General features: G+C 41.0%; 1 protein-coding gene across 2 annotated transcripts in view; it reads left to right on the forward strand.

Annotated features, from left to right (window-relative positions):
- Positions 1-27677, forward strand: part of TMEM45A (transmembrane protein 45A) — a 111645-nt gene that overhangs the window by 20818 nt on the left and 63150 nt on the right. The window lies entirely within an intron of this gene.

The raw sequence follows: 27677 nt of genomic DNA on the forward strand, positions 1-27677 counted from the left end.
TATTGAAAAATCCTTGCATCCCTGGGGATAAACCTGACTTGATCATGGTGCATTATCTTTTTAATGTATTGTTGAATTTCCTTTGCTAGGATTTTGTTGAGGATTTTTACATCTGTGTTCATCAGGGATATTGGCCTGCAATTTTTTTTTTTTGTGATGTCATTGTCTGGTTTTGGTATCAGGGTGATGGTGGCTCTGTAGAACGAATTTGGAAGTGTTACTTCCTCTGGAATTTTTGGAAAGAGTTCCAGAAGGATAGGGATTAGCTCTTCTCTAAATGTTTGATAGAATTCACCTGTGAAGCCATCTGGCCTGGGCTTTTGTGTTTTGGGGAGATTTTTGATAGCAGTTTGGATTTCAGTTCTTGCAATTGGTTTGTTCATAGTTTCTATTTCTTTCTGGTTCAGTCTCAGAAGATTAAACATTTCTAAGAATCTGTCCATTTCTTGCAGATTGTGCATTTTATTGGCATATGGTTGCTCATAGTAGTCTCTTATGATCCTTTGTGTTGTCTGTTGTAACCTTTCCTTTTTCATTCCTAATTTTGTTGATTTAATTCTTCTTCCTTTTTTTCTTGATAAGTCTGGCTAATGGTTTGTCAATTTTGTTTATATTCTCAAAGAACCAGCTTTTAGTTTTATTAATCTTTACTATTGATTCCTTTATTTCTTTTTCATTTCTTTCTGCTCTGATCTTTGAGCTATCTTTCCTTCTACCAACTTTGGGGTTATTTTTGTTCTTCTTTTTCCAGTTATTTTAAGTGTAAAGTTAGGTTGTCTATTTGTTGTTTTTCTTGTTTCTTGAGGTAGGAATGTATTGCTCTAAACTTCCCTCTTAGAACTGCTTTTGCTGCATCCTATAGGTTTTGGGTCATCACATTTTTGTTGTCAGTTCTAGGAATTTGTTTATTTCCCTTTTTATTTCTTCAGTAATCTGTTTGCTATTTAGAAATGTATTGTTTAATCGCTTGTAATTCATATCTAGTCTCATAGTGTGTGGTTAGAAAAGATGCTTGATATGATTTCAATTATTCTTAAATTTACTGAGGCTTGGTTTGTGACCCAAAATGTGATCTATCCTGAAGAATGTTCCGTGTGCACTTGAGAAGGAAGTGTATTCTGCATCTGATTGGAATTTCCTGAAGATATCAATTAGGTCCCTATGATCTAATGCGTTATTTAAGGCTTGTGTTTCCTTATTAATTTTCCATTTTGATGATCTGTCTTTTGGTGTAAATGGGGTGTTAAAGTTCCCTACTATAATTGTGTTACTGTCAATTTCCCTTTTTATGCCTATTACTGTTTGCCTTATGTATTGATGTGCTCCTATGTTGGGTCTATAAATATTGGCAACTGTTATGTCTTCTTCTTGGATTGATCCCTTGATCATTATGTAGTGTCTTTCTTTATCTCTTACAATATTCTTTATTTTAAGGTCTATTTTGTCTGATATGAAAATTGTCACTCTGACTTTCTTTTGATTTCCATTTGTATGGAATATCTGTTTCCATCCTCTCACTTTCTGTCTGTATGTGTCTTTAGGTCTGAATTCAACATATATATATATATATATATATATATATATATATATATATATATATATATATATATATATAATAATAAATTAGGAGGACCGAATTGTTTTCTGTCTTGAAAGATATTTTTGAAAAGTTAAAAACAGAGAAAGGTCAACTGAGTGGATGTTTGGATTTTGAGGTGTCCTGACACTGGGATGAAATTAGTTCTTCTGAAAAGAAAAGACTGGGGTTGTTGTGTTAAACTCCTGCTCCTGTACTTAGAGCACAGTGGTTCTGTGTTTTATGGAAACAGTGTTGACTCTCACACTGAGCACAGTGAAGCCTCTGAATTTTCTTTTGGTGCACACCCTTCACCGATACTGCTGGATCACAAAGTGCATGGCCAGACTTGGGGATGGAGTATTGTTAATGCGGGAACTTAGGCCTGAAAAGCACAATTTCAGGAAAATCTGCAAGAATATCATATCTCCTTCATTTTTTGGGTCACATCATCGCTTTATTTTTCCATGTTTTACTTAACAAATGATATTGAGAAGTATCTTCTTCTTTATCATCCTCAAACCAAAACTCATCCTTTTCTCTTTTTCCGGTGGGTATGCTTTGAGAAGCAATTCATCAGGGGCAATTCTGAAACTATTTTGAGTAAGAATAAAGGTGAATGAATATTTTTTGGTGTTTTAAGTCATTGGAGAAATGATTAGCAAGTTAGTTTACATCACTGAGCACCTTACTCTCATAGAAAGAACCATTAGACTAGTGATTGGAGAAAGCAGTGGTATCCTTTGCAGAAAGACTCTGGTTTAAATGAGCTTCTCCACTGGCCTTCTGTTAGGCTCACCTCCACCTCTAGTCCATCTCCTCATTAACCAAGTTTCTGAAATCAGTGTATTAGAGGGGCCGTTTGGTCACAGGATGAGTGAATATTGATTGAGGGTAGTGATGGTGGATGGAAAAGGGAGGGCCTGCTGGTTATTCCAACTGAGAGCCTGAACAACGTGAAGAAGGAGAGTTAGCAAAAACGCAGAAAGAGAAAAAAGAAACAACTGAGCCAATCTAAAATATTTGTCAGAAATCTTCTTGAAGACTAATTTACTTCCCTTAGGCGTGTGGTTGGGCTTCCCAGGTGGCTCAGTAGTAAAGAATTCACCTGCAATGTAGTTCAATCCCTGGGTCAGGAAGATCTCCCTGGAGAAGGAAGTGGCAACCCACTCCAGAATTCTTACCTGGGAAATCCCACAGACAGAGGAGCCCGTCAGGCTACAGTTGGTGGGGTTGCAAAAGAGTCAGATGTGATTTCGCAACTAAACAACGACAACAGCCATACAGTTGAGTCATATTTTTTTTGTAACTAATTCTTATAAAATCTAACCATTTCCAATGGCGGATGACCAAAGAAACCTCTTCCAACTTGTTAGGGTAAAGAGATCTCTTCTTTAACCAAAATTATAGGAAATCTTCTGCCTCCAGGCACTCAAATCTTTTACTGGGCCCATCCTGAAAGATTGCTCTTTTCAGATCAATCCAGTTGATTAGGTTAATTGGGGCCCAGTCAATTTTAAATAAGTAAATACCAATTACTGGGGGAGAAAGCCTTTTTAAAAATTGAAGTATAGTTGATTTACAATGTTGTGTTAGTTTCCAGTGTATAGCACACACACACACCTCTACAGTAGGACCTTGTTTGTTTTATATTAGTATATAATACTTTGTATCTGCTAATCCCAAATTCCTAATTTATCTCTCCCTTCCCTTTCCCTTTTGGTAACCATAAGTTTGTTTTCTATGTCTGTGAGTCTCTTTCTGTTTTGTAAAGAAGTTCGTTTGTGTCATATTTTAGATTCTACAATAAATAATACCATATGGTACTTGTCTTCCTCTTTCTGGCTTGTATCATTTAGTATGGTAGTCTCTATGTGCACCCATGTGCTGCAGATGGCATTATTTCATTCTTTTCTATGTCTGAGTAGTAGTATTCCACCTGGGGCTTCCCTGGTGGTTCAGGTGGTAAAAAATCTTCTTGCAACGCAGGAGACCCAGGTTTGGTCCCTGGGTTGGGAAGATCCCTGGGTTGCAAAGAGTTGGATATGAATGATTGACTTAACACTACACTAGTATTCCGTGATGTATATGTAACACATCTTTATCCATTCATTTGTTGATGGACATTTAAGTTGTTTCCATGTCCTACCTATTATAAATGATGCTGCTATGAACATTGGGGTGCATGTGTCCTTTTGAATTATAGTTTTCTCTGGATATTGCCCACGAGTGGGATTGCAGGATCATATGGTAACTTGTTTTTAGATTTTTAAGTAGGCTTCGTACTATTATCCATAGTGGCCGCACCAATTTACATTCCCATCGACAGTGTAGGAGAGTTCCCTTTTCTCCACATCCTCTCTAGCATTTGTTATTTTATAGACTTTAAATGATGGATATCCTGACCAGTGTCAGGTGGCACTTCATTGTAGTTTTGATTGGTGTTTCTCTAATAATTGAGTATCTAATAGTTGAGTATGGTTTCCTGTGCCTATTGGCCATTGTATATCTTCTTTGGAGAAATGTCTGTTTAGTCTCAGGAGAAGAAAGCTTTGAGTCTCTAAGGAAACAGCCATGTTTGTGAGTCCAGTCCAGGATTTTGTCAGATGGCAGGAATTACTCTTCTCTCCAAGTGATACCAGCGTGGAGTGACGCTTCATAGGGACATGGAGCTTTCCAGGCACTCTGCCTAGGTTGGATGATGCCCAGAACATCTCTTTCCACTGTAGTTGCCATGCAGGTTGCTCAACAACCAGAAGAGAAGTTCTTTATCTTCAGAGCCAGCTTCATGGTTGTGCAGTGTGTACAGTTGTACAGGGTCCAGTTGTAGACGAGAGAGCTTCATCCTTGGTTTAATGCTCTGCTGTCCCTGTTGTGAACATCCCAACAATTTATAACCAAGGGGCCCCACATTTTCATTTTGTTCTTGGCCATACAAATGTATTAGCTGTTTTTGCCTCATTCTTCCAGGGTCACTCAGGTGTCACAAGAGGGAGAAAATAAAATCAAGAACCTGTTTGATCACCTTCCTCCAAGTTTATGTATCCAGATAAACACCTAATGAAACTGCTACCCATTCTTTGATCTTAATTGATGGCATATTTAACCTCCTTTAAGAGGAGATTCTCAGAATCTCTTTTCCCTTTCTAAAAGCATTTCCATACTGACTTAGAACCTCTAATTAAAATAATGATTCAGGTCTGGGCAACATGTGGTACTTCCGTACTTGGAAAAGAAGGATTTTCTACATCTCCTTGGTTTACTTTGTTTTATGGTTCTTAGATAGCACAACCTCAATTTAATGGGTGCATTTTACACACAGTTTGGTGTGTCTTATTTTTTAAGCAAGATCTAAGAAATATTCTTATTGGCTACTGGGTCCAAATACCAAAACCAGCAGCAATGATTGTGAATATTCTTTCCTGAGTTTTCTTAATCTTCATAGGCTGTGCACAGGTGAGGGGTGTACTCTGTGGCTTTCATCTGTTCCCCTTGGGTGGAATGGGTGTGAGTAGCCTGGCTTAGTGGACTGGCCCAGGAGAGAGAAGCAGGGTCATGGGTGGGCCTTATCTGCGTGGAAGCCTCCACTTTTCCTGTGCTTACACACTGGCCACCTAAGCTGGACGACTGAGCAGTTTCATAGAAATGATTAGTCAGGAGGCAGCCTTGGTGAGAGTGGGCATGAAAGGCTGTCAGTCCTTCTCGGGACCTGGGGAAGGACCTGCTGACCGTGGCCGAGGCGTGCCTCCCTGATTGCAGGACAGTGTCTTCTGCTGAGCAGAGAGCGTGCGAAGTGGAGTGACACTCGGTCTGGCTCATCTGATGACATTAATTACAGGGTGTTATGGGCCAGGTGTCTGTAGGTTGGGTGGAGGTGGAGGCCACTGGCAATGTATGCCATGCCCAGGGAGAAATGTGTGAGTGGGAGGAAGAAAAAGGATTTCTCTGGAGCTGTTCCAAGGCTGGTGCTGGTGAAAGATGCTTGTCTTTCTCGAGCATTAGAGCAGCATCTGCCAGGATTGTCAGCTACTGAACAGCACATCTTCAGTACTCATGAGCTGTGGGCAGTGTGGGCAAAGGTAAAAGTGTAGTAAGTTTTAATATTGTGTTTTCCTACTAGTTGCTTTTGGTGTGCAACTGGATGTGTGTATGGGTGTAAAACAGACAGAAACTTGTCAGGTTGTGGTCTATTGATTTTTTTATTCTGTTGGCAAATTTTCAGCATGAACTAAGACATGAAGGCTTTGTTTTAAGGCTTTAAAACAAGGCTTGGTTTTGTTTCTTATTCCTTAACCCTTCTGCCTCAAGTCCAAGGTGCTACTCAGACCAAGGATGATGAATGACGATGAAGGGAGAATTGGTTTGACCAAGTCAAAAATTAGTTCACCATTTCTATAGTAATCTTTAGTGTAAAAGAGCAAGAACTTTTCATTCACATTGACATCTAACACTTATGTTATTATATGCCAAGCACAGTTCCAGAGTCAGAGATTAAGAAGAAAAGAATAATAGAATAAAATAATCCTGCATCCATGAAGCTTTTGTTTGGGTGAGGGGCAACACAACAAAATAGCCAGGGATGTCTGTAGTATTTTAGATGGGAATTATTATGGGAAAGTAAAGCAAGAAAAGGGGATGGGGTTTGAGGCACTTAGTAGTTTTCAATAGGATGATCAGGGAAGGACTCCTTGAGAAAGTTTTTGAGCAAAGACTTAGAGGAGATAAGGGGAAGAGCATTTCAAGCAGGAGAAGCAGCAGGTGCAAAGGCTGGAAGGTGGAGGCAAGCCTGGTGTGCAAGGAGAAACAGGGAGGCCAGGGTGGCTGGTGGAGGGGAGGATGAGAGAAGGCTGGAGTAGTGACAGAGGCTAAATCACTCGGGGCTACGAAGGTTCTTGTGAAAACTTGGCCCCAACTTATACTTCAGTAGAGTAACACTGGCTCCTATGCTGAGAAAAATGTGAAGGGCAGAGGTGGAAGCACAGTCCAGTTAGACCATTGTAATAACCCAGACCTGTGCGAAAGTGATTACAGGGGTACAGTGAAGAGTGGACAGCCCCGGGGAATATTTTGGAGATAAACCCAGCAGAATTTTCTAGTGGGTTAGATGTAAGAAGTAAGAGAAAGAGAGGAGTTAAGGATGACTGTACATCATCCTTAACTGTGGTGGGGGTGAGTAACCAGAAAGATGAAGTTGTCATTGAGTGGGAAAAACTAGAGCAGGTCTGGTCCAGGATGTTAGGAGATCTGTTTCGGATGGTTTGGGATTTGAGGTGTATGTCAGACATCTATGGTAAAAGAATCTGCTTGCAATGCGGGAGACCCAGGTTCGATCCCTGGGTTGGGAAGATCTCCTGGAGAAGGAAATGGCAACCCACTCCAGTACTCTTGCCTGGAAAATTCCATGGATGGAGGAACCTCTTAGGCTATAGTCCATGGGGTTGCAAAGAGTCAGACAAGCGACTCACCTTTTTTTTTTTAAAGTGAGCGACTTCACTTTTTCACTTCAGACATCTGAGTGGAGATGCTGAGTGGGAAGCTGGATATGGGAGTCTAGAGTTAGGCAGTGAAGGTTGGGTTCAAGATAGAAATCTAGGAGTGGTCATATAGTATTTCATGCTGTGAAGCAGAATGAGATCCTCCAGTGCTGAGGGCAGGTAGTAAGAGGTCTAAAAACTGAGCCTGAGGACTTGCTAATTTTAAGGACCTGTGAGATAGGAGAAAGCAGAAAAGAAGGAGGAACCAGTGAGGAGGAAAAACAGGGGAAGAGTATTTTCCAGCAGAAGGCCCTGATCCACTCTTTGAATTTCTGCTAGTGGCTCAAGTAAGCTGAGGACAGAATTGGCTATTGAATGCAGCAATTTGGGGTCTTTGGTGATTTTGACAAGAGAGCTAGAACCAGGGAAGATCAGTAAAGAAGGGACAGGTTGAAGTAGGGAGAAATGAAGTTAGAGACCATTAAATTGCTACCAGTCTTCCTCACTCCCGATCCAGAAGAACCAAGCCCCTCAACTTCCCATTTTTATGATTTTCTTTTTTATTTTGCCAGCTCTATTAGTCTTTGTAAGCAACCTTCAGTTCTTTTGGAATGGGCTGACAAGTCAGCAAGATGGGATGCTCCCACAATAGGGAGCCTTTACTGGGGTTCAGAGCTTCTTGTTACTTCCCTTCATGTCTGGTGGTAGAAATGTGGCCACTTGCCTGGTCCTGAAGGTGGGGTGGGGGGGCAGTCAGGCCTGGCTATGCACACTGCATGATACAAGCCCTTTGAGGAGGATGCATTCAGGTCATGGTTGTTGAGGGGGTGCAGGTTGGAGTTTGCTCTCATTGCTTCTTGGTGAGGCCACAGGAATAACTGTTTTTGCACCTGTCTTGTTATAGTTGCAGAGAAGAGCAAGTAGAATTCTTACATTTGGGATAAACTAGAGGGATTTCAGAGGAAAACACAAGAGTGAAGGACATGCTGTTGAAAGGAGAAGAAAAAAAATCAGTACATATTGGTAGCTTGTCATCTGTGGCTCTTGCCCTTTAGGGATATGAAGATTCCTCTCAGCCTGCAGAGGCTGATTTGCGTTTCAAAAAGTGACTGTGAAATTTGGCGTGTTTGAGGGAAACCCCTTTCCTGGCTAGGGCCGCAGGATGACTCATCTGGCTTGGATGTAGTTGGCTTCTTTAGAGGTGCCAGGAGAGCTCCCCTGCAGGGTCCTGGACTCAATTCCCAGTAAACAAGAGTATCTCCTGACTGCTCCAGTTCCTTCCTGTTGCTTCAGTGAGGCTTCACGACTTTTGGCTCATGAAATCAAGAGTGATTTGGGAGCACTGAATTTGATTTTTTGGTTTTCCTTTAGGACCATATTAGGATGCCAGTAGATGCCACACACAGGACAAGTTGGTGGGCCTCCTCTTAGCTGCCCCTGCTGGGTTCTGGAAAGTTATGCTGTCTGCCCTGTTGTTGATGTGCTCTTGTACCTTGGGCTTCCCTGCTGGCTCAGACAGTAAAGAATCCACCTGCAATGCGGGTGACCTGGGTTTAATCCCTTGGTTGGGTTGGGAAGAGTCCCTGGAGGAGGGCATGGCAACCCACTCCAGTATTTCTGCCTGAATAATCCCCACAGACAGAGGAGCCTGGTGGGCTACAGTGCATGGGGTCACAAAGAGTTGCACATGACTGAATGACTAAGCAAATACCTTGGGAATCTGGCTTCCCTGGTGGCTCAGATGGTAAAGAATCTACCTGCAATGCAGGAGACCCTGGGTCAGGAGGAAGGCACAATAGCCTACTCCACTAGTCTTGCCTGGAGAATCCTGTGTACAGAGGAGCCTGGTGGGCTACAGTCCATGTGGTTGCAAAGAGTTGGGCATGACTGAGTAACTAAGCATGCCTACTAATCTGGGGCATCTACCTGCAGTGCCTTTTTGAAAAATAGATTTTATTTTTTAGAGAAGTTTTAGGTTCACAGCAAAATTGAACAGAAAGTACAGTGGGTTCCCATACATCCTCTCCCTCAAAACATGCACAGCCCTGTCCACTATTGACATCTCACTCTAGAGAGGTACATTTTGACAAACCTACATTAGCACATTATTATTACTCAAAGTCCCTAGTTTGCACTGCGGTTCGCTTTTGGTGGTATACGTTCTATGCCTTTTGGCAAGCGTATGATGACATGTGTCTACCATTATAGAATCATATGTAATAATTTCATTGCCCTAAACATCTTTGGTGCTCTGCCTGTTCAACCTTCCCACCTTTCTTACCCCTAGTAACCACTGATCTTATTACTCTCTCTATGGTTTTCTAGAATGTCACATAATTGTAATCATGTAGTAAGCAACCTTTTTAGATTGGCTTCTTTTACTTACTAATATGCATTTAAGTTTCTTCCAAGACTTTTTGTGGCTTAGCAGTTCATTCTTTTTATCACTGAATAGTTTTCCATTGTATGGATGCATCTGTGCGTGCTCAGTCGCTTCAGTCGTCTCTGACTCTTTGAGGCCCTATTGGACTGTAGCCCACCGGGCTCCTCTCTCCATGGGATTCTCCAGGCAAGAATACTGGATTTGGGTTGCCATGCCCTCCTCCAGGGCATCTTACTGACCCAGGGATCAAGCCCACGTCTGTCTCCTGCGTCTCCTGCGTTGCAGGCAAATTCTTTACCCTGTGAGTCACTAGGGAAGTCCCAGTGTGTGGATGTGTTACACTTAATTATCCATTTACCTACTGAAGGACATCTTTCTTGTTTCCAAGTTTTGACAGTTGTGAATAAAGCTGTTCTAAATATCCATGTGCAGATTTTTGTGTGGACAAGCTTTCAGCTTGTTTGGGTAATTACCATGGAGCCTGATGCTGGATCATATGGTAAGAGTATGATTAATTTTTTTTTAAAGCTGCCAGATGGTCTTCCAGAGTATCTGTACCATATTGCTTTCCCATAAGCAATGATCAGGAGTTTCTGTTACTCCATGTCATCACCAGCCTTTGATGTCAGTGTCGCAGAGACTGGCCATAGTAATAGATGTGTAGTGGTACCTCACTGTTGTTTTAATTTATAATTCCCTGATGGCATGGTATTGAGCTCCTTTTCATATGCTTAGGTGCTATCTGTATATCTTCTTTGGTGAAGTGTCTGTTCAGGTCTTTTGCTCACTTTTTAAAAACATAATTTTATTTATTTATTCACTTTTGACTATGCTGGGTCTTCCTTGTGACACCAGCTTTCTCTAGTTGTGGTGTGCAGGCTTCTTATTTCGGTGGCTTCTCTTGTTGGGAGCAAGGCTTCTCGTTTGTTGGGCTTTACCAGCTGCAGCACGCATGGGCTCAGTAGTTGTGGCTTCTGGGCTCCACATCTTTGACCTAATAGTTGTGTTGAATGGGTTTACTTACTCCGCAGCATATGGGGTATTCCTGGGCCAGGGATTGAATCCATGTGTCCTGTATTGACAGGCAGATTCTTTACCACTGAGCCACCAGGGAAGCCCTTTTGCCCACTTTTAAATTTTCTTGTTGTTTTGTTTTCCTTTCTTTTTTTCTCGAGATAAAATTGACATATAACATTGTATTCGTTTGGGGCTTCTCCAGTGGCTCAGTGGTAAAGAATCCTCCTGCAATGTAGGTGACAGGGGTTTGATCCTTGGGTCAGGAAGATCCCCTGGAGAAGGAAATGGCAACCTGCTCCAGTATTCTTGCCTGGGAAATCCCATGGAGAGAGAAGTCTGGCAGGCTACAGTCTATGAGTTGCAAGAGTCAGACATGACTTAGCAACTAAATAGCAACTACAGTAACAACCACAGTATTCATTTTAGATAATGATTTGATATATGTATTGGGTTGACCAAAACGTTTGTTCAATTTTCTCCATAAGCTATTCTGAGCAAACTTTTTGGCCAACCCATATATATTGAGAAACGATTACCACAAAAAGGTTAGTTAACAGATCCATCATCACACACAGTTACATATTTTTTGGGGTAGGATGAGAACTTTTTAAGACCCACTCTCTATGTAACTTTCGAATAGACACTATTGTATTATTAACTACAGTCACCATGCAGAATACTACGTCACTGTATGTATCTTGTAGCTGGAAATTTGTACCTTTTGGCCACTTTTATTCATTTTATCCCTCCTCTCCCACCAGCCTGTGGCAATCACCAATCTGTTCTCCATTATCTATGGGTCTGTGGTTTTTATATTGCACTGATTGCACTGAGGTCGTACAGTATTGATCTTTGTCTCTCTGAGTTAGCGTAATACCGTCAAAGTCCACCCATCTTGTTGAAGATGGATGTAGTGGGGATTAGCTTTAGCTTCCTCTATTTGACATCATGCCCACCGTGGTAGGGTTTATTTGGACCTCAGATGTTAGCTGCTGCTTCTCTCTCTTTTTTTTAAAATGAACCTCTGTGTTATATATTTACTTAGCTGCTTCTTGGCTAGGGCTGTGATAGTGCCACGCTCAGCACGTACACACAGACCCCTGGGGCTATTGACTCTTATCACTCTGTACCAGCTGGGTCTGGTCTTCTCCTGCCCACTCAGGCCACAGCAGAGCGATGGCAGCCAGAACCACTCAGACAGGTGGGACTGCTCTGGCACCTAGGGGGAGTGACCAGAGCCTCCTTGCCACCTTTGACTCCTGTACCCTGGCTCCAGGGTACCTCCAAGCCAGTTTACCATGCCGATAAAGAGTATTTCTGATCAGCCTAGTAATGAGGGGGGAGGTGTTTGTTGTCGATTATTTATTGTTTCTGGTTCAGTAGGAGTTCATTAGAAGCCATGCTTTCCTAACACCTCTAGTCCTCTCTCAGGGAACAGTGTGTTTCTCTGGTTAGATACCTGCCCAGCAGTGTCAAATCCTGGGTTCAGATCTGCCCACAAGAAGACCAAGACAGGGAGTTCCCTGGGAGCCTAGTGGTTAGGACTCTGCGCTTTCACTGCTGTGGCCTGGATTCATCCCTAATTTGGAAATTGAGATCCCGCAAGCAGTGCAAGAAAAAAAAAAAAAAAGAAAGAAAAGGCAATCAGTGCCTGGTGAGTAAATGCTGGGCATAGGGTAATGACCTGTGTGTGCATGCTCAGTTGCCCAGTCGTGTCCAGCTCTTTGTGTCCCCATGGACTGTAGTCCACCAGGCTTCTCTGTCCCTGGAATTTTCCAGGCAAGAATACTGGAGTGGGTAGCCATTCCCTTCTCTAGGGATCTTCCTGACCCAGGGATTGAACGCACGCCTCCTGTATTGGCAGGCGGATTCGTTACCACTGAGCCACCAGCTTCCTGATAATCAAGCCCTCTTCCCCCTCACTTCCTGGCTGGTCCCTGATGCTATAATGATAGTTTTGCTTGAGAAATTCCATGAAAGTTTCTGATCCCTAAGACTAATTTCTCTATGCTGGAGGCGAGGGGACGAGTGCCAGGCTGTGGTGGTAGGCTGCCCTGGACCCTGACCTGCTTCTCAGGATGATGAAAATTGGGCTATTTGGGGGATGACATGTCATTCACCTTGATTTGTTTGCTTTTCAAGAATGTGCCTTTGCTGAGAACATGGGCCTTACTCTTGTGCGGTATTGCTGTTTGATTCTTTTTAATAGTGTAATACCCTAGTGTTCCATCTCCCAAATTTTCTGGCATATCGAGTGCAGCACTTTCACAGTACCATCTTTTATGATTTGAAATAGCTCAACTGGAATTCCATCACCTCCACTAGCTTTGTTCATAGTGATGCTTCCTAAGGCCCACTTGACTTCGCATTCCAGGATGTCTGGCTCTAGGTGAGTGATTACACCATTGTGGTTATCTGGGTCATGGAGATCTTTTTTATATAGTTGTTCTGTGTATTTTTGCCACCTCTTCTTAATATCTTCTGCTTCTGTTAGGTCCATACCATTTCTGTCTTTCATTTTGCTCATCTTTACATGAAATGTTTCCTTGGTATCTCTAATTTTCTTGAAGTGATCTCTAGTCTTTCCCATTTTATTGTTTTCTTCTATTTCTTTGCATTGATCACTGAGGAAGGCTTTCTTATCTCTCCTTGCTGTTCTTTGGAACTTTGCATTTAGATAGGTATAGCTTTCCTTTTCTCCTTTGCCTTTAGCTTCTCTTCTTTTCTCAGCTATTTGTAAGGCCTCCTCAAACAACCATTTTGCCTTTTTGGATTTCTTTTCTTGGGGATGGTCTTGATTACTGCTTCCTGTACAATATCACAAACCTCTGTCCATAGTTCTTCAGGCACTCTGTCAATCAAATCTAATCCCTTGAATCTATTTCTCACTTCCACTGTATAATTGTAAGGGATTTGATTTAGATCATACCTGAATATCCAGTGCTTTTCCCTACTTTTTTCAATTTAAGTCTGAATTTGGCAATAAGGAGTTTATGATCTGAGCCACAGTCAGTTTCCTGTCTTTTGCTGACTGTATATAGTTTCTCCATTTTTGGCTGGAAAGAATATAATCCATCTGATTTCAGTATTGACCATCTGGTAATGACCATGTGTAGAGTCTTCTCTTGTGTTGTTGGAAGAGGGTGTTTGCTATAACCGGCGTATTCTCTTTGCAAAACTGTTAGCTTTTGCCCTGCTTCATTCTGTACTCCAAGGCCAAATTTCCCTGTTATTCCAGGTATCTCTTGATTTCCCACTTTTGCATTCCAGTTCCCTGTAACGAAATAGACATCTTTTTTTTTTTTTTGAAATAGACATCTTTTTTGGGTGTTAGTTCTAGAAGGTTTTATAGGTCTTCATAGAACCATTCAACTTCAGTTTCTTCAACATGAGTGGTTGGGACACGGACTTGGGTTATTGTGATGTTGAATGATTTGCCTTGGAGACGAACAGAGATTATTCTGTCGTTTTTGAGATTGCATCCAAGTACTTCATTTCGGACTTTTTTGTTGACTGTGAGGGCTACTCCATTTCTTCCAAGGGATTCTTTCCCACAGTAGTAGATATAATGGTCATTTGAGTTAAATTCACCCATTCCAGTCTATTTTAGTTCACTGATTCCTAAAATGTCAATATTCACTCTTGCCATCTCCTGTTTAACCACTTCCAATTTACCTTGATTCATGGACCTAACATTCCAGGTTCCTATGCAGTATTGTTATTTACAGCATTGGAGTTTACTTCCATCACCAGTCACATCCACAGCTGGGTGTTCTTGTTGCTTTGGCTCTATTTCTTCGTTCTTTCTGGAGTTATTTCTCCACTGTTCTCCAGTAGTATATCGGGCACCTACCGCCCTGGGGAGTTTATCTTTCAGTGTTAAAGAGCTGCACTCAACATGCCAGCAAATTTGGAAAACTCAGCAGTGGCCACAGGACTGGAAAAGGTCAGGTTTCATTCCAATCCCAATGAAAGGCAATGCCAAGGAATGCTTAGACTACCACACAATTGCACTCATCTCACATGCTAGTAAAGTAATGCTCAAAATTCTCCAAGCCAGGCTTCAGCAGTACGTGAACCATGAACTTCCAGATGTTCAAGCTGGTTTTAGAAAAGGCAGAGGAGCCAGAGATCAAATTGCCAACATCAGCTGGATCATCAAACAAACAAGAGAGTTCCAAAAAAACATCTATTTCTGCTTTATTGACTATGCCAAAGCCTTTGACTGTGTGGATCACTATAAACTGTGGAAAATTATGAAAGAGATGGGAATACCAGACCACCTGGCCTGCCTCTTGAGAAACCTGTATGCAGGTCAGGAAACAACAGTTAGAACTGGACATGAAACAACAGACTGGTTCCAAATAGGAAAAGGTGTACATCAAGGCTGTATATTGTCACCCTGCTTATTTAACTTATATGCAGAGTCCATCATGAGAAACGCTGGGCTGGATGAAGCTCAAGCTGGAATCAAGATTGCCGGGAGAAATATCAATAACCTCAGATGTGCAGATGACACCACCCTTATGGCAGAAAGTGAAGAAGAACTAAAGAGCCTCTTGATGAAAGTGAAAGAGGAGAGTGAAAATGTTGGCTTGAAACTCAGCATTCAGAAAACTTAAGATCACGGCATCTGGTCCCATCACTTCATGGGAAATAGATGGGAAAATTCTTCAAGAGATGGGAATACAAAACCACCTCACCTCCTCCTGAGAAATCTGCATGCAGGTCAAGAAGCAACAGTTAGAACTGGACATGGACCAACAGACTGGGTCCAAATTGGGAAAGCACTATATCAAGGCTTTATATTGGACATGAGTTTGAGCAAGCTCTGGGAGATGGTGAAGGACAGGGAAGCCTGGCATGCTGCTGTCCACAGGGTCACAAAGAGTTGGACACAACTGAGAGACTGAAGAACAACAGCAATTAACAGATGCAATGGGATAAGAATTCCTCTGGAGACACTCACTCCCCCATTAGCCTGCAATGGTTAGACTGTACTTTTGAAATGAGAGAGTATGTGAGATTCAAAATAATACCTTATAGGAGCCCTGGGCTGTCTTCCTTGCGGGGGGAGAGTGTAGACAGCAGGGGGGCCTGTTGAGACTTGTTAGGTATGGCTTGTGTGAGTAACACCGTGCAGCTGGGTAAGGGAGACTGGTTCTGAATCTCGCTTCTTTTGCTCAAAAGAGAATGTGATGTGCGCAGAGTTAGTGTCCTCATTTATAAAGACTGTTCTCAACCTACCTCACCAGGGTTGATATGAGAATTAAATCACATAATTTATTGATAGGTGAAAGTAAATACCCAGCAAAGGTTAGTTTCTCTTCCCTGTCTTTTTCTTTCTTGCTTTTCTCCATCTTTCTACCCTTCCCACCCTCCTTTTTTCATGAATTAACTTTGTCTAAGAAAGTAGAACATGTAAAGCATCCTTCAAGGACCTATATTGTCCATTATAGCTGCCACTAGTCACACGTGTTCAGAGAATGCTTGGCTAATTCCAGCTGAGAGATATGTGGTGAGTTGAAAACTTAATGCAAAAAAGGAAATGTTAGCTAATCTCATTAATAATTTTTTCTATAGATCATATGTTTAAATGATAACATTTTAGATATGTTTGGTTAAATAAAAATGTTATCAAAACTAATTTCACCAGTTTCTTCTTACTTTTAAAAAATGCAGGTACTGGCAATTTAAAATTACATTTTATTCTTATGGGATAGCATTTTGTGGGCTTTGGGGACTCAGTGGTGAAAAGACAAACTGACTTTGCAGTGCTTATGCCTCAGGGGGAAGTAGGAAACTGCCACTGACAGCAAAAACAAAAACAGGAAATACAAAATAAACAAAAAAGCAACAAATGTAAAATTACATACTGTAAGAAGTACGTAAAAAGAAGTGTCTCTGGGAGGAAAACAGCAGGATCTAATTTAAACTGGCTGGAGACCTCTCTGGGAGAGGTGTTCGAGCTGGGCCTCCAGGGAGGCATTCCTCCATGGCATTTCCGGGCAGAGGTGGGAACACAGCATTCCAGCCGGAGGAAACAGGCTGCCAGTCAGTATTTACGGAGTCTACCAAACCCCGGGCATGTGGTTGGCAATGGGGAAAAGCTGTGGGGCTGCCAGATACAGGGAGGCTCTGTGACTCCTTTGAGCTTGTGGTCTGGAGAGGAGACAGAAGAGGCAGGTACGTCAGGGTCAGGGCTGGGACATCTACTGGCTCCGGCAGTGTCTTTCCTCCTCTGTCTCTCCCAGCCTCAGACCATCACTGACCCCCAGCTGCAGCTTTGCAGCTCCCCAGAGCCTGCCAGTTCTTCTTTTGGCGGGGAACACTCACTTCTGCTCTTGTACCCTTGTTCCACTGCCCTGTTCTGAGTCAGACTCATCTTGGAAATGAGCGTCTGCAATAGCCTCTTAACCAGTTTCCTTGCCTCCAGCCTCTTGCTCCCTTTAATATCTTCTGTGCATTGCTACCAAATTAATCACCCTGAAATACCATTTAGACTATGCAGTTTCCCTGCTTCAAAGCTTTTACTAGCTTCCAGATACTGGTAGAGGAGCAGCATGCCCGGAGCTGTGGGCACCTGTCTCTTTTCACCCTTTACCTTTCCTTGTCTGCATAATGACAGCGTCCAGGGAAGCAGGGCCCGCAGCAGGATGTGCAGCTGGCCTCAAGTAAGCTTTGAAGCCTCACCTCTGGCCAGCTTCCTTAATTCCCGCTCCTGCCCCACCTCGCCCTCTGGGCCAGGCATTCTGAAGTCCTCTTTGTCCTTCACACACTGAGTTTCATTGTCTCTGTGGAACGGCAGGAACGTATCAGTAAGAGCATGGGTTTCAGAGTCAGCGAGATGAGGTTCAAATCCCAGCTCTGCCATTTAACTTGCTGTGAGGACACTTCCAATAAGCTTTGTCTTTTCTAAGCCTTAGTGTCTTCTTACTAATACCAGGAACCTAATTGTAATTTGTACCCCTAAGGGATGGTGGCTAAGATGGTAAAACATCTGCCTACAATGAGGGAGAGCCAGGTTCAATCCCTGGGTTGGGAAGATCTCCCGGAGAAGGAAATGGCAAGCCACTCCAGTACTCTTGCCTGGAAAATCCCATAGACGGAGGAGCCTGGTAGGCTACAGTCCATGGCGTCGCAAAGAGTCGGACACGACTGAGAGACTTCACTTACTTTATAAGGGATGGGAGGGTAAGATTTTGCAGGTGCCTGGTCCATAGGAAGTCCTTAATCCATGCGCATTGTTTAAATGAGTGGGAAGCCATGTATGTGCTGAGTAACAGTGCTGTCTCCTTTCTTTCTGTATCCCTAGAGCCAGTTAGCAGCCTCTTTTTAAATGGTGATGGGCTGTAGTCTGACTTTTGTGCAGCTGTGATGTGGGCTGGAAACACTGGATGGGGACATTGAACAGTGGTGTCAAGAAGCTGGATGGACTTCAAGAGACCATCCAGCGTGGAACCCCTGAGGCCCTCTCGTGTGTCCAAGCAGATCCAAAGGAGTTGGTTGAAAAGCATACACACACACACACACTTTGGGAGTATTATCTACATGAGGAATCACTGAACAAGAGACTTCATTTTCCTTTTCGTTTATCTTTTTGAAAGATGTAGTATGTAGCAGATTGTTAGCAAGAGAGGAATATAGGATCTTGTCCAGGATTAGTGCAATGTAAATATTTATAAAGTCAGAGTACATGGAAGCTAATAAAAACTTTAAGTTTTCAACAACTCCTTTATGGACCTACTGTATAAATGAGGCACAGGGGCACTTTTGATTAAGAAATAGCCACGGTGTAATTCAGAAAAGCATAGGATGTTTAAATAGACATTTGGATATACTCAGAAGTCACAGCCAAGTCAACTGAGATCTCTTACTCAGAGAAACATGCTAATGGATTTCATCCTTAGGGAGAGAGAAATATTCTTGCTTTTTTTCCTTCTTATTTTCATGTGGCACTTCACTGACAGTTTCTTCACTAGCTTCATGAGTATTACTTGAGAAATCTCCACACTGAGCTATTGCGATGTTCTTTGCTCCATGGAAATACCTTCATCAGTTGTTGGGTAAAACACAGGGTACCCAGCAAAATTTGTATTTCACATAATACATGCAATATATGGGATATATTTAGGCACAAAAATTGCTCATTTGGAATTCTAATTTCACTAGTACCCTATATTTTGTTGTTGTTGATAAATATGGCAAGTAGACCTACCCAAGGGCTGAAGGGTAGGGACTGAAAACCTGGGTGACAAACTTGTAAAGCTGTCAATACTAGTAACTGATGTTTTCTTGGGACCTTTCAGATTTCTGTCCAAGGAAGGCTTGTGTTTGGTTTTCTCAGGGACCTTACTATTCTCAGACACATGACCCAGCTCACACCCAGGCAGCCCAAGCAGCAGCTGCCCATTCCTCTAGATTTCCTTTGTTAATTCTCATTTATCTTGAGGTTTTTTTCATGCACTTGCATACCTGACCTTCTATGAGATGGGGGCAGAAGCAAAGGTGGAGGATTCCCCCCCCCCCGCCCCGAAATAATAGCTTTAAGTATAAAACTGGGAGACAGGGAGGAGGCAGGAGGGCAGGAGATGTCAGCTCACTCTGACCCCTCATTTTTCTGTACAGGAGTCAGAGCATTTCCCATGGGACATAGTGAGCTGCAAAACTCAGCTTCTTCTCGTCTGAACTTGAATTTAAAGTATAAATGCAATTTCTGTCTTTTTTCTCCTCACAGAATTTTTCTTTCCCTCTATAAAGTAGACATAAAAGAAAAACTGGCATTGGACTTTTTTTCCCCATTAATTTATAGAATGGGTTATCCTACAATCTTTTTTTTTACTCCAGCTGTAAAATCAGTGAATTTTTTTTTTTTTCACAAACATGTAGAATACTATGATAAAGCCAAAGAAACGGTTTATTTGATGGATATTCACATTGAAATCCTGTCACCTAGGGGCAGACCTGTGTAAGGAATGATTTTCACAACAGACCCTAAGGGTCAGAGAGATTTTTGCTTTCTAGGTTGGAAAGAAAGCTCTGCAAATCATGCCACTTGTTGGATGGGATTTTTCCTGCCTGGGAATGGGCTTTAGAAGGTTCATTTTACAAAGTTCTGTGATGGTGAATGCCAGTGTCTACCCCACCCCTAAAGTGAGACCTCAAATGTTTGATTGGTAGGAGGTACATATTTGGAATCAAAGGATATGGAGAAATAAAAAACAAAATAAAATGGAGCAGTTAGTGGTAGGCTGTAATAATTAACAGAAGAAAATACGGCCTAGAAGGCAGTATAGCATATGAATTAGCTTAAGAGTTGGGCTTTGCTTTAATTCATTCATCAAACATTTCTGAGTGCGAGCTTGGATGAGTATGGAGGGCCTAGCTAATGAGAAGAGATTGAAAGGAAAAATACAAGAAAGGTGCTGTGGTGAAGGGTTGTGCAGGTGCAGTGGGACCAGAGAGGGTGCAGTCTCAATTAGACTGGAAGTTCAAGGTCAAGGGAAGAGTCACTACCAAGGCCACGCCCTTCCGGGGAAGACTCCCTTCTGAGTCTTGGGAGTCATGACCTCAGATGTCTCAGGTAGCCTTGATTTCCCATATGCTGTGCTACCTTCAAGCCCTTGTGACAAAAAAAAAAAAAACAAAAAAAAAAAAAACAAAAGCAAAACAAGTCTTGAATTTTTTTTTGGCTTGGATTTTTGGTTTCTTTTTAGCTTTCCCAATTTTTTAAGTAGAATGTGTGAGGACATAAAAATAGAGACAGTAGTATAATATGTCAACTAGCAACAATTTAGTAATTTGTTGAATTACAGCCAATTTTGTTTTATCTGTTTCCTGATTCATTTCTCGTTTCTTCCAGATAATTTTGGTATTGGAATTCTTCAGAGAAAAAGAACCAAAAGGATGTGTGTGTGTGTTTGACTGCATGGAGAAAGGGAAAGAGATTGATTGGTTTTAAAGAATTGATTCTTGAGATTGTGGAACTGACAAATCTGAAATCTGTAGCATAGGCCAACAGGCTAAAGAACCAGGGAAGAGTTGATGTTGCAGTTTCTGTTGGGAAGGAAATCTGGAAGCAGAATTACTTCTTCCTTGGAGAACCTCCATCTTTTCTCTTGAGGCCCTCAGCTGATTGAGTGCACCCCCTCCCTGCCCCCTGCTTGCCTGCCTCACCCCCTGCCTTGTGGAGGATAATCTGCTTTTCTCCATGTCTTCTGATTTAAATGTTGATCATACCTGAAAAACACCTTGACAGCAACGTAGACTGGTATTTGACCAAAAACTGAGTAGCATGAGCTTAGCCAATTTGACATACAAAATTAACCATCACAATTTGGAAACTGTAATCATCTACACTAAACTAAATCATCTAAACTAACAAGTCATCACATTATTTGGTCCATAATATTTTTGTATATATCTTTTAGAAATAAAGATTAAGAAAAAACCCTAAATATAACACTATTATCACCCCTATAAAATTAAAAGTTGAACTATCTTTGTGTGAATTAGCATCGAAATAAAGTTTATACATTGCTATTATAGATTTGACTCAGAAGTCTCTGTGAGTACACAAGTTCTCTCTTTGCTTCTGTTTGTTTTTCTTGCAATTTATTTGTTGAAGAACCTAGTTTGTCCTGTAGAATTTTGCATCATTTGGTTTTACTGGTTGCAGCCCTATGATGTCACTTAACAAGCTCCTCTGCCCCTATATTTGCTGTAAGTTAAGAATTTCATAGTGGGGCTGGATCACACCTAGGTTCACTTTTTTTTTTTTACCAGACTGTTTTTTTTTTTTTTTTTTTTTTATTAGTTGGAGGCCAATCACTTCACAACATTACAGTGGGTTTTGTCATACATTGATATGAATCAGCCATAGATTTACACGTATTCCCCATCCCGATCCCCCCTTTCACCTCCCTCTCCATCCGATTCCTCTGGGTCTTCCCAGTGCACCAGGCCCGAGCACTTGTCTCATGCATCCCACCTGGGCTGGTGATCTGTTTCACCATAGATAGTATACATGCTGTTCTTTTGAAGTATCCCACCCTCACATTCTCCCACAGAGTTCAAAAGTCTGTTCTGTATTTCTGTGTCTCTTTTTCTGTTTTGCATATAGGGTTATCGTTACCATCTTTCTAAATTCCATATATATGTGTTAGTATGCTGTAATGTTCTTTATCTTTCTGGCTTACTTCACTCTGTATAAGGGGCTCCAGTTTCATCCATCTCATTAGGACTGGTTCAAATGAATTCTTTTTAACGGCTGAGTAATATTCCATGGTGTATATGTACCACAGCTTCCTTATCCATTCATCTGCTGATGGGCATCTAGGTCGCTTGCATGTCCTGGCTATTATAAACAGTGCTGCGATGAACAGTGGGGTGCACGTGTCTCTTTCAGATCTGGTTTCCTCAGTGTGTATGCCCAGAAGTGGGATTGCTGGGTCATATGGCAGTTCTATTTCCAGTTTTTTAAGAAATCTCCACACTGTTTTCCATAGTGGCTGTACTAGTTTGCATTCCCACCAACAGTGTAAGAGGGTTCCCTTTTCTCCACACCCTCTCCAGCATTTATTGCTTGTAGACTTTTGGATAGCAGCCATCCTGACTGGCGTGTAATGATACCTCATTCTGGTTTTGATTTGCATTTCTCTAATAATGAGTGATGTTGAGCATCTTTTCATGTGTTTGTTAGCCATCTGTATGTCTTCTTTGGAGAAATGTCTGTTTAGTTCTTTGGCCCATTTTTTGATTGGGTCATTTATTTTTCTGGAATTGAGTTGCAGGAGTTGCTTGTATATTTTTGAGATTAATCCTTTGTCTGTTTCTTCATTTCCTATTATTTTCTCCCAATCTGAGGGCTGTCTTTTCACCTTACTTATAGTTTCCTTTGTAGTGCAAAAGCTTTTAAGTTTCATTAGGTCCCATTTGTTTAGTTTTGCTTTTATTTCCAATATTCTGGGAGGTGGGTCATAGAGGATCTTGCTGTGATTTATGTCGGAGAGTGTTTTGCCTATGTTCTCCTCTAGGAGTTTTATAGTTTCTGGTCTTACATTTAGATCTTTAATCCATTTTGAGTTTATTTTTGTGTATGGTGTTAGCGAGTGTTCTAGTTTCATTCTTTTACAAGTGGTTGACCAGTTTTCCCAGCACCACTTGTTAAAGAGGTTGTCTTTTTTCCATTGTATATCCTTGCCTCCTTTGTCAAAGATAAGGTGTCCATAGGTTCGTGGATTTATCTCTGGGCTTTCTATTCTGTTCCATTGATCTATATTTCTGTCTTTGTGCCAGTACCATACTGTCTTGATGACTGTGGCTTTGTAGTAGAGTCTGAAGTCAGGCAGATTGATTCCTCCAGTTCCATTCTTCTTTCTCAAGATTACTTTGGCTATTCGAGGTTTTTTGTATTTCCATACAAATTGTGAAATTCTTTGGTCTAGTTCTGTGAAAAATACCGTTGGTAGCTTGATAGGGATTGCATTGAATCTATAGACTGCTTTGGGTAGAATAGCCATTTTGACAATATTGATTCTTCCAATCCATGAACACGGTATGTTTCTCCATCTGTTTGTGTCCTCTTTGATTTCTTTCATCAGTGTTTTATAGTTTTCTATGTATAGGTCTTTTGTTTCTTTAGGTAGATATACTCCTAAGTATTTTATTCTTTTTGTTGCAATGGTGAATGGTATTGTTTCCTTAATTTCTCTTTCTGTTTTTTCATTGTTAGTATATAGGAATGCAAGGGATTTCTGTGTGTTAATTTTATATCCTGCAACTTTACTATATTCATTGATTAGCTCCAGTAATTTTCTGGTAGAGTCTTTAGGGTTTTCTATGTAGAGGATCATGTCATCTGCAAACAGTGAGAGTTTCACTTCTTCTTTTCCTATCTGGATTCCTTTTACTTCTTTTTCTGCTCTGATTGCTGTGGCCAGAACTTCCAACACTATGTTGAATAGTAGTGGTGAGAGTGGGCACCCTTGTCTTGTTCCTGATTTCAGGGGAAATGCTTTCAATTTTTCACCATTGAGGGTGATGCTTGCTGTGGGTTTGTCATATATAGCTTTTATTATGTTGAGGTATGTTCCTTCTATTCCTGCTTTTTGGAGAGTTTTAATCATAAATGAGTGTTGAATTTTGTCAAAGGCTTTCTCTGCATCTATTGAGATAATCATATGGTTTTTATCTTTCAGTTTGTTAATGTGGTATATTACATTGATTGATTTCCGGATATTAAAGAATCCTTGCATTCCTGGGATAAAGCCCACTTGGTCGTGGTGTATGATTTTTTTAATATGTTGTTGGATTCTGTTTGCTAGAATTTTGTTAAGGATTTTTGCATCTATGTTCATCAGTGATATTGGCCTGTAGTTTTCTTTTTTTGTGGCATCTTTGTCTGGTTTTGGAATTAGGGTGATGGTGGCCTCATGGAATGAGTTTGGAAGCTTACCTTCATCTGCAATTTTCTGGAAGAGTTTGAGTAAGATAGGTGTTAGCTCTTCTCTAAATTTTTGGTAGAATTCGACTGTGAAGCCATCTGGTCCTGGGCTTTTGTTTGCTGGAAGATTTTTGATTACAGTTTCGATTTCCTTGCTTGTGATGGGTCTGTTAAGATCTTCTATTTCTTCCTGGTTCAGTTTTGGAAAGTTATACTTTTCTAAGAATTTGTCCATTTCATCCAAGTTGTCCATTTTATTGGCATAGAGCTGCTGGTAGTAGTCTCTTATGATCCTTTGTATTTCAGTGTTGTCTGTTGTGATCTCTCCATTTTCATTTCTAATTTTGTTAATTTGGTTCTTCTCTCTTTCTTAATGAGTCTTGCTAATGGTTTGTCAATTTTGTTTATTTTTTCAAAAAACCAGCTTTTAGCTTTGTTGATTTTTGCTATGGTCTCTTTAGTTTCTATTGCATTTATTTCTGCCCTGATTTTTAAGATTTCTTTCCTTCTGCTAACCCTGGGGTTCTTCATTTCTTCCTTCTCTAATTGCTTTAGGTGTAGAGTTAGGTTATTTGTTTTTTTTCTTGTTTCTTGATGTAAGCCTGTAATGCTATGAACCTTCCCCTTAGCACTGCTTTTACAGTGTCCCATAGGTTTTGGGTTGTTGTGTTTTCATTTTCATTCATTTCTATACATATTTTGATTTCTTTTTTGATTTCTTCTATGATTTGTTGGTTATTCAGAAGCGTGTTATTTAGCCTCCATATGTTTGCATTTTTAACAATTTTTTTCCTGTAATTGAGATCTAATCTTACTGCAGTGTGGTCAGAAAAGATGACTGGAATGATTTCAGTTTTTTTGAATTTTCCAAGACCAGATTTATGGCCCAGGGTGTGATCTATTCTGGAGAAGGTTCCGTGTGCACTTGAGAAAAAGGTGAAGTTGATTGTTTTGGGGTGAAATGTCCTATAGATATCAATTAGGTCTAGCTGGTCCATTGTGTCATTTAAGGTTTGTGTTTCCTTGTTAATTTTCTGTTTAGTTGATCTATCCATAGTTGTGAGTGGGGTATTAAAGTCTCCCACTATTATTGTGTTACTATTAATTTCCTCTTTCATAGTCGTTAGTGTTTGCCGCACATATTGCGGTGCTCCTATGTTGGGTGCATATATATTTATAATTGTTATATCTTCTTCTTGGATTGATCCTTTGATCATTATGTAGTGTCCTTCTTTGTCTCTTTTCACATTCTTCATTTGAAAGTCTATTTTATCTGATATGAGAATTGCGACTCCTGCTTTCTTTTGGTCTCCGTTTGCATGAAATATTTTTTTTCCAGCCCTTCACTTTTAGTCTGTATGTGTCTCTTGTTTTGAGGTGGGTCTCTTGTAGACAGCATATATAGGGATCTTGTTTTTGTATCCATTCAGCCAATCTTTGTCTTTTGGTTGGGGCATTCAACTCATTTACATTTAGGGTAATTATTGATAGGTGTGGTCCCGTTGCCATTTACTTTGTTGTTTTGGGTTCACGTTTATACAGCCTTTCTGCATTTCCTGTCTAGAGAAGATCCTTTAGCATTTGTTGAAGAGCTGGTTTGGTGGTGCTGAATTCTCTCAGCTTTTGCTTATCTGTAAAGCTTTTGAATTCTCCTTCATATCTGAATGAGATCCTTGCTGGATACAGTAATCTAGGTTGTAGGTTATTCTCTTTCATTACTTTCAGTACGTCCTGCCATTCCCTTCTGGCCTGGAGAGTTTCTATTGATAGGTCAGCTGTTATCCTTATGGGAATCCCTTTGTGTGTTATTTGTTGCTTTTCCCTTGCTGCTTTTAATATTTGTTCTTTGTGTTTGATCTTTGTTAATTTGATTAATATGTGTCTTGGGGTGTTTCGCCTTGGGTTTATCCTGTTTGGGACTCTCTGGGTTTCTTGGACTTGGGTGGCTATTTCCTTCCCCATTTTAGGGAAGTTTTCAGCTATTATCTCCTCGAGTATTTTCTCATGGCCTTTCTTTTTGTCTTCTTCTTCTGCAACTCCTATGATTCGAATGTTGGGGCGTTTCACATTGTCCTAGAGGTCCCTGAGGTTGTCCTCATTTCTTTTGATCCTTTTTTCTTTTTTCCTCTCTTCTTCATTTATTTCCACCATTTTATCTTCTACCTCACTTATCCTATCTTCTGCCTCCGTTATTCTACTCTTGGTTCCCTCGAAAGTGTTTTTGATCTCATTCATTGCATTATTCATTTTTAATTGACTCTTTTTTATTTCTTCTAGGTCTTTATTAAACATTTCTTGTATCTTTTCAATCTTTGTTTCCAGGCTATTTATCTGTAACTCCATTTTGTTTTCAAGATTTTGGATCATTTTTATTATCATTATTCTAAATTCTTTTTCAGGTAGATTCCCTATCTCCTCCTCTTTTGTTTGACTTGGTGGGCATTTTTCATGTTCCTTTACCTGTTGGGTATTTCTTTGCCTTTTCATCTTGTTTAGATTGCTGTATCTGGAGTGGGCTTTCTGTATTCTGGAGGTCTGTGGTTCGTTTTTATTGTGGAGGATTAACCCAGTGGGTGGGGTTAGACGATTGGCTTGTCAAGGTTTCCTGGTTAGGGAAGCTTGCATCAGTGTTCTGGTGCGTGGAATTTGATTTCTTCTCTTTGGAGAGCAATGGAGTGCCCAGTAATGAGTTTTGAGATGGGTCTATGTGTTAGGTGTGACCTTGGGCAGCTTGTATGTTGATGTTCAGGGCTATGTTCCTGCGTTGCTGGAGAATTTGCGTGGTATGTCTTGCTCTAAAACTTATTGGCTCTTGGGTGGTGGTTGGTTTCAGTGTAGGTATGGAGGCTTTTGGACGGTCTCTTATTACTTAAAGTTCCATATAGTCAGGAGTTTTCTGGTGTTCTCAGGTTTTGGGCTTAAGTCTCCTGCCTCTGGATTTCAGTTTTATTCTTCCTGTAGTCTCAGGACTTCTCCAACTATACAGCCCTGATAAGAAAACTTCTAGGTTAATGGCGAAAAGATTCTCCCCCATTAGGGACACCCAGAGAGGTTCACAGAGTTACATGAAGAAGAGGAGAGGGAGGAGGGCGATAGAGATGAGCAGGAGGAGAAAAAGGGGGACTCAAGAGGAGAGAGACAGATCTACGCAGGTGTCTGTTCCCAGAGTGTTCTCCGCAGCCCAGTCACCTATAAAGATTCACAGAATTGGATTGGGAAGAGAAGGGGAAAGGAGGAAATAGAGGTGTTCTGAGGTAGAAAACAGAGAGTCAAGATTGGGAGAGAATAATCTTTGGTTTAAAAATAGGGCTTCTCACTGGAGGAATCAACCTGCCTGACTTCAGACTCTACTACAAAGCCACAGTCATCAAGACAGTATGGTACTGGCACAAAGACAGAAATATAGATCAATGGAACAGAATAGAAAGCCCAGAGATAAATCCACGAACCTATGGACACCTTATCTTTGACAAAGGAGGCAAGGATATACAATGGAAAAAAGACAACCTCTTTAACAAGTGGTGCTGGGAAAACTGGTCAACCACTTGTAAAAGAATGAAACTAGAACACTTTCTAACACCATACACAAAAATAAACTCAAAATGGATTAAAGATCTAAATGTAAGACCAGAAACTATAAAACTCCTAGAGGAGAACATAGGCAAAACACTCTCCGACATAAATCAAAGCAAGATCCTCTATGACCCACCTCCCAGAATATTGGAAATAAAAGCAAAACTAAACAAGTGGGACCTAATGAAACTTAAAAGCTTTTGCACTACA

The sequence above is a fragment of the Dama dama genome, chromosome 31 (genome assembly GCF_033118175.1).
Source record: "Dama dama isolate Ldn47 chromosome 31, ASM3311817v1, whole genome shotgun sequence".
Classification (NCBI taxonomy): domain Eukaryota; kingdom Metazoa; phylum Chordata; class Mammalia; order Artiodactyla; family Cervidae; genus Dama; species Dama dama.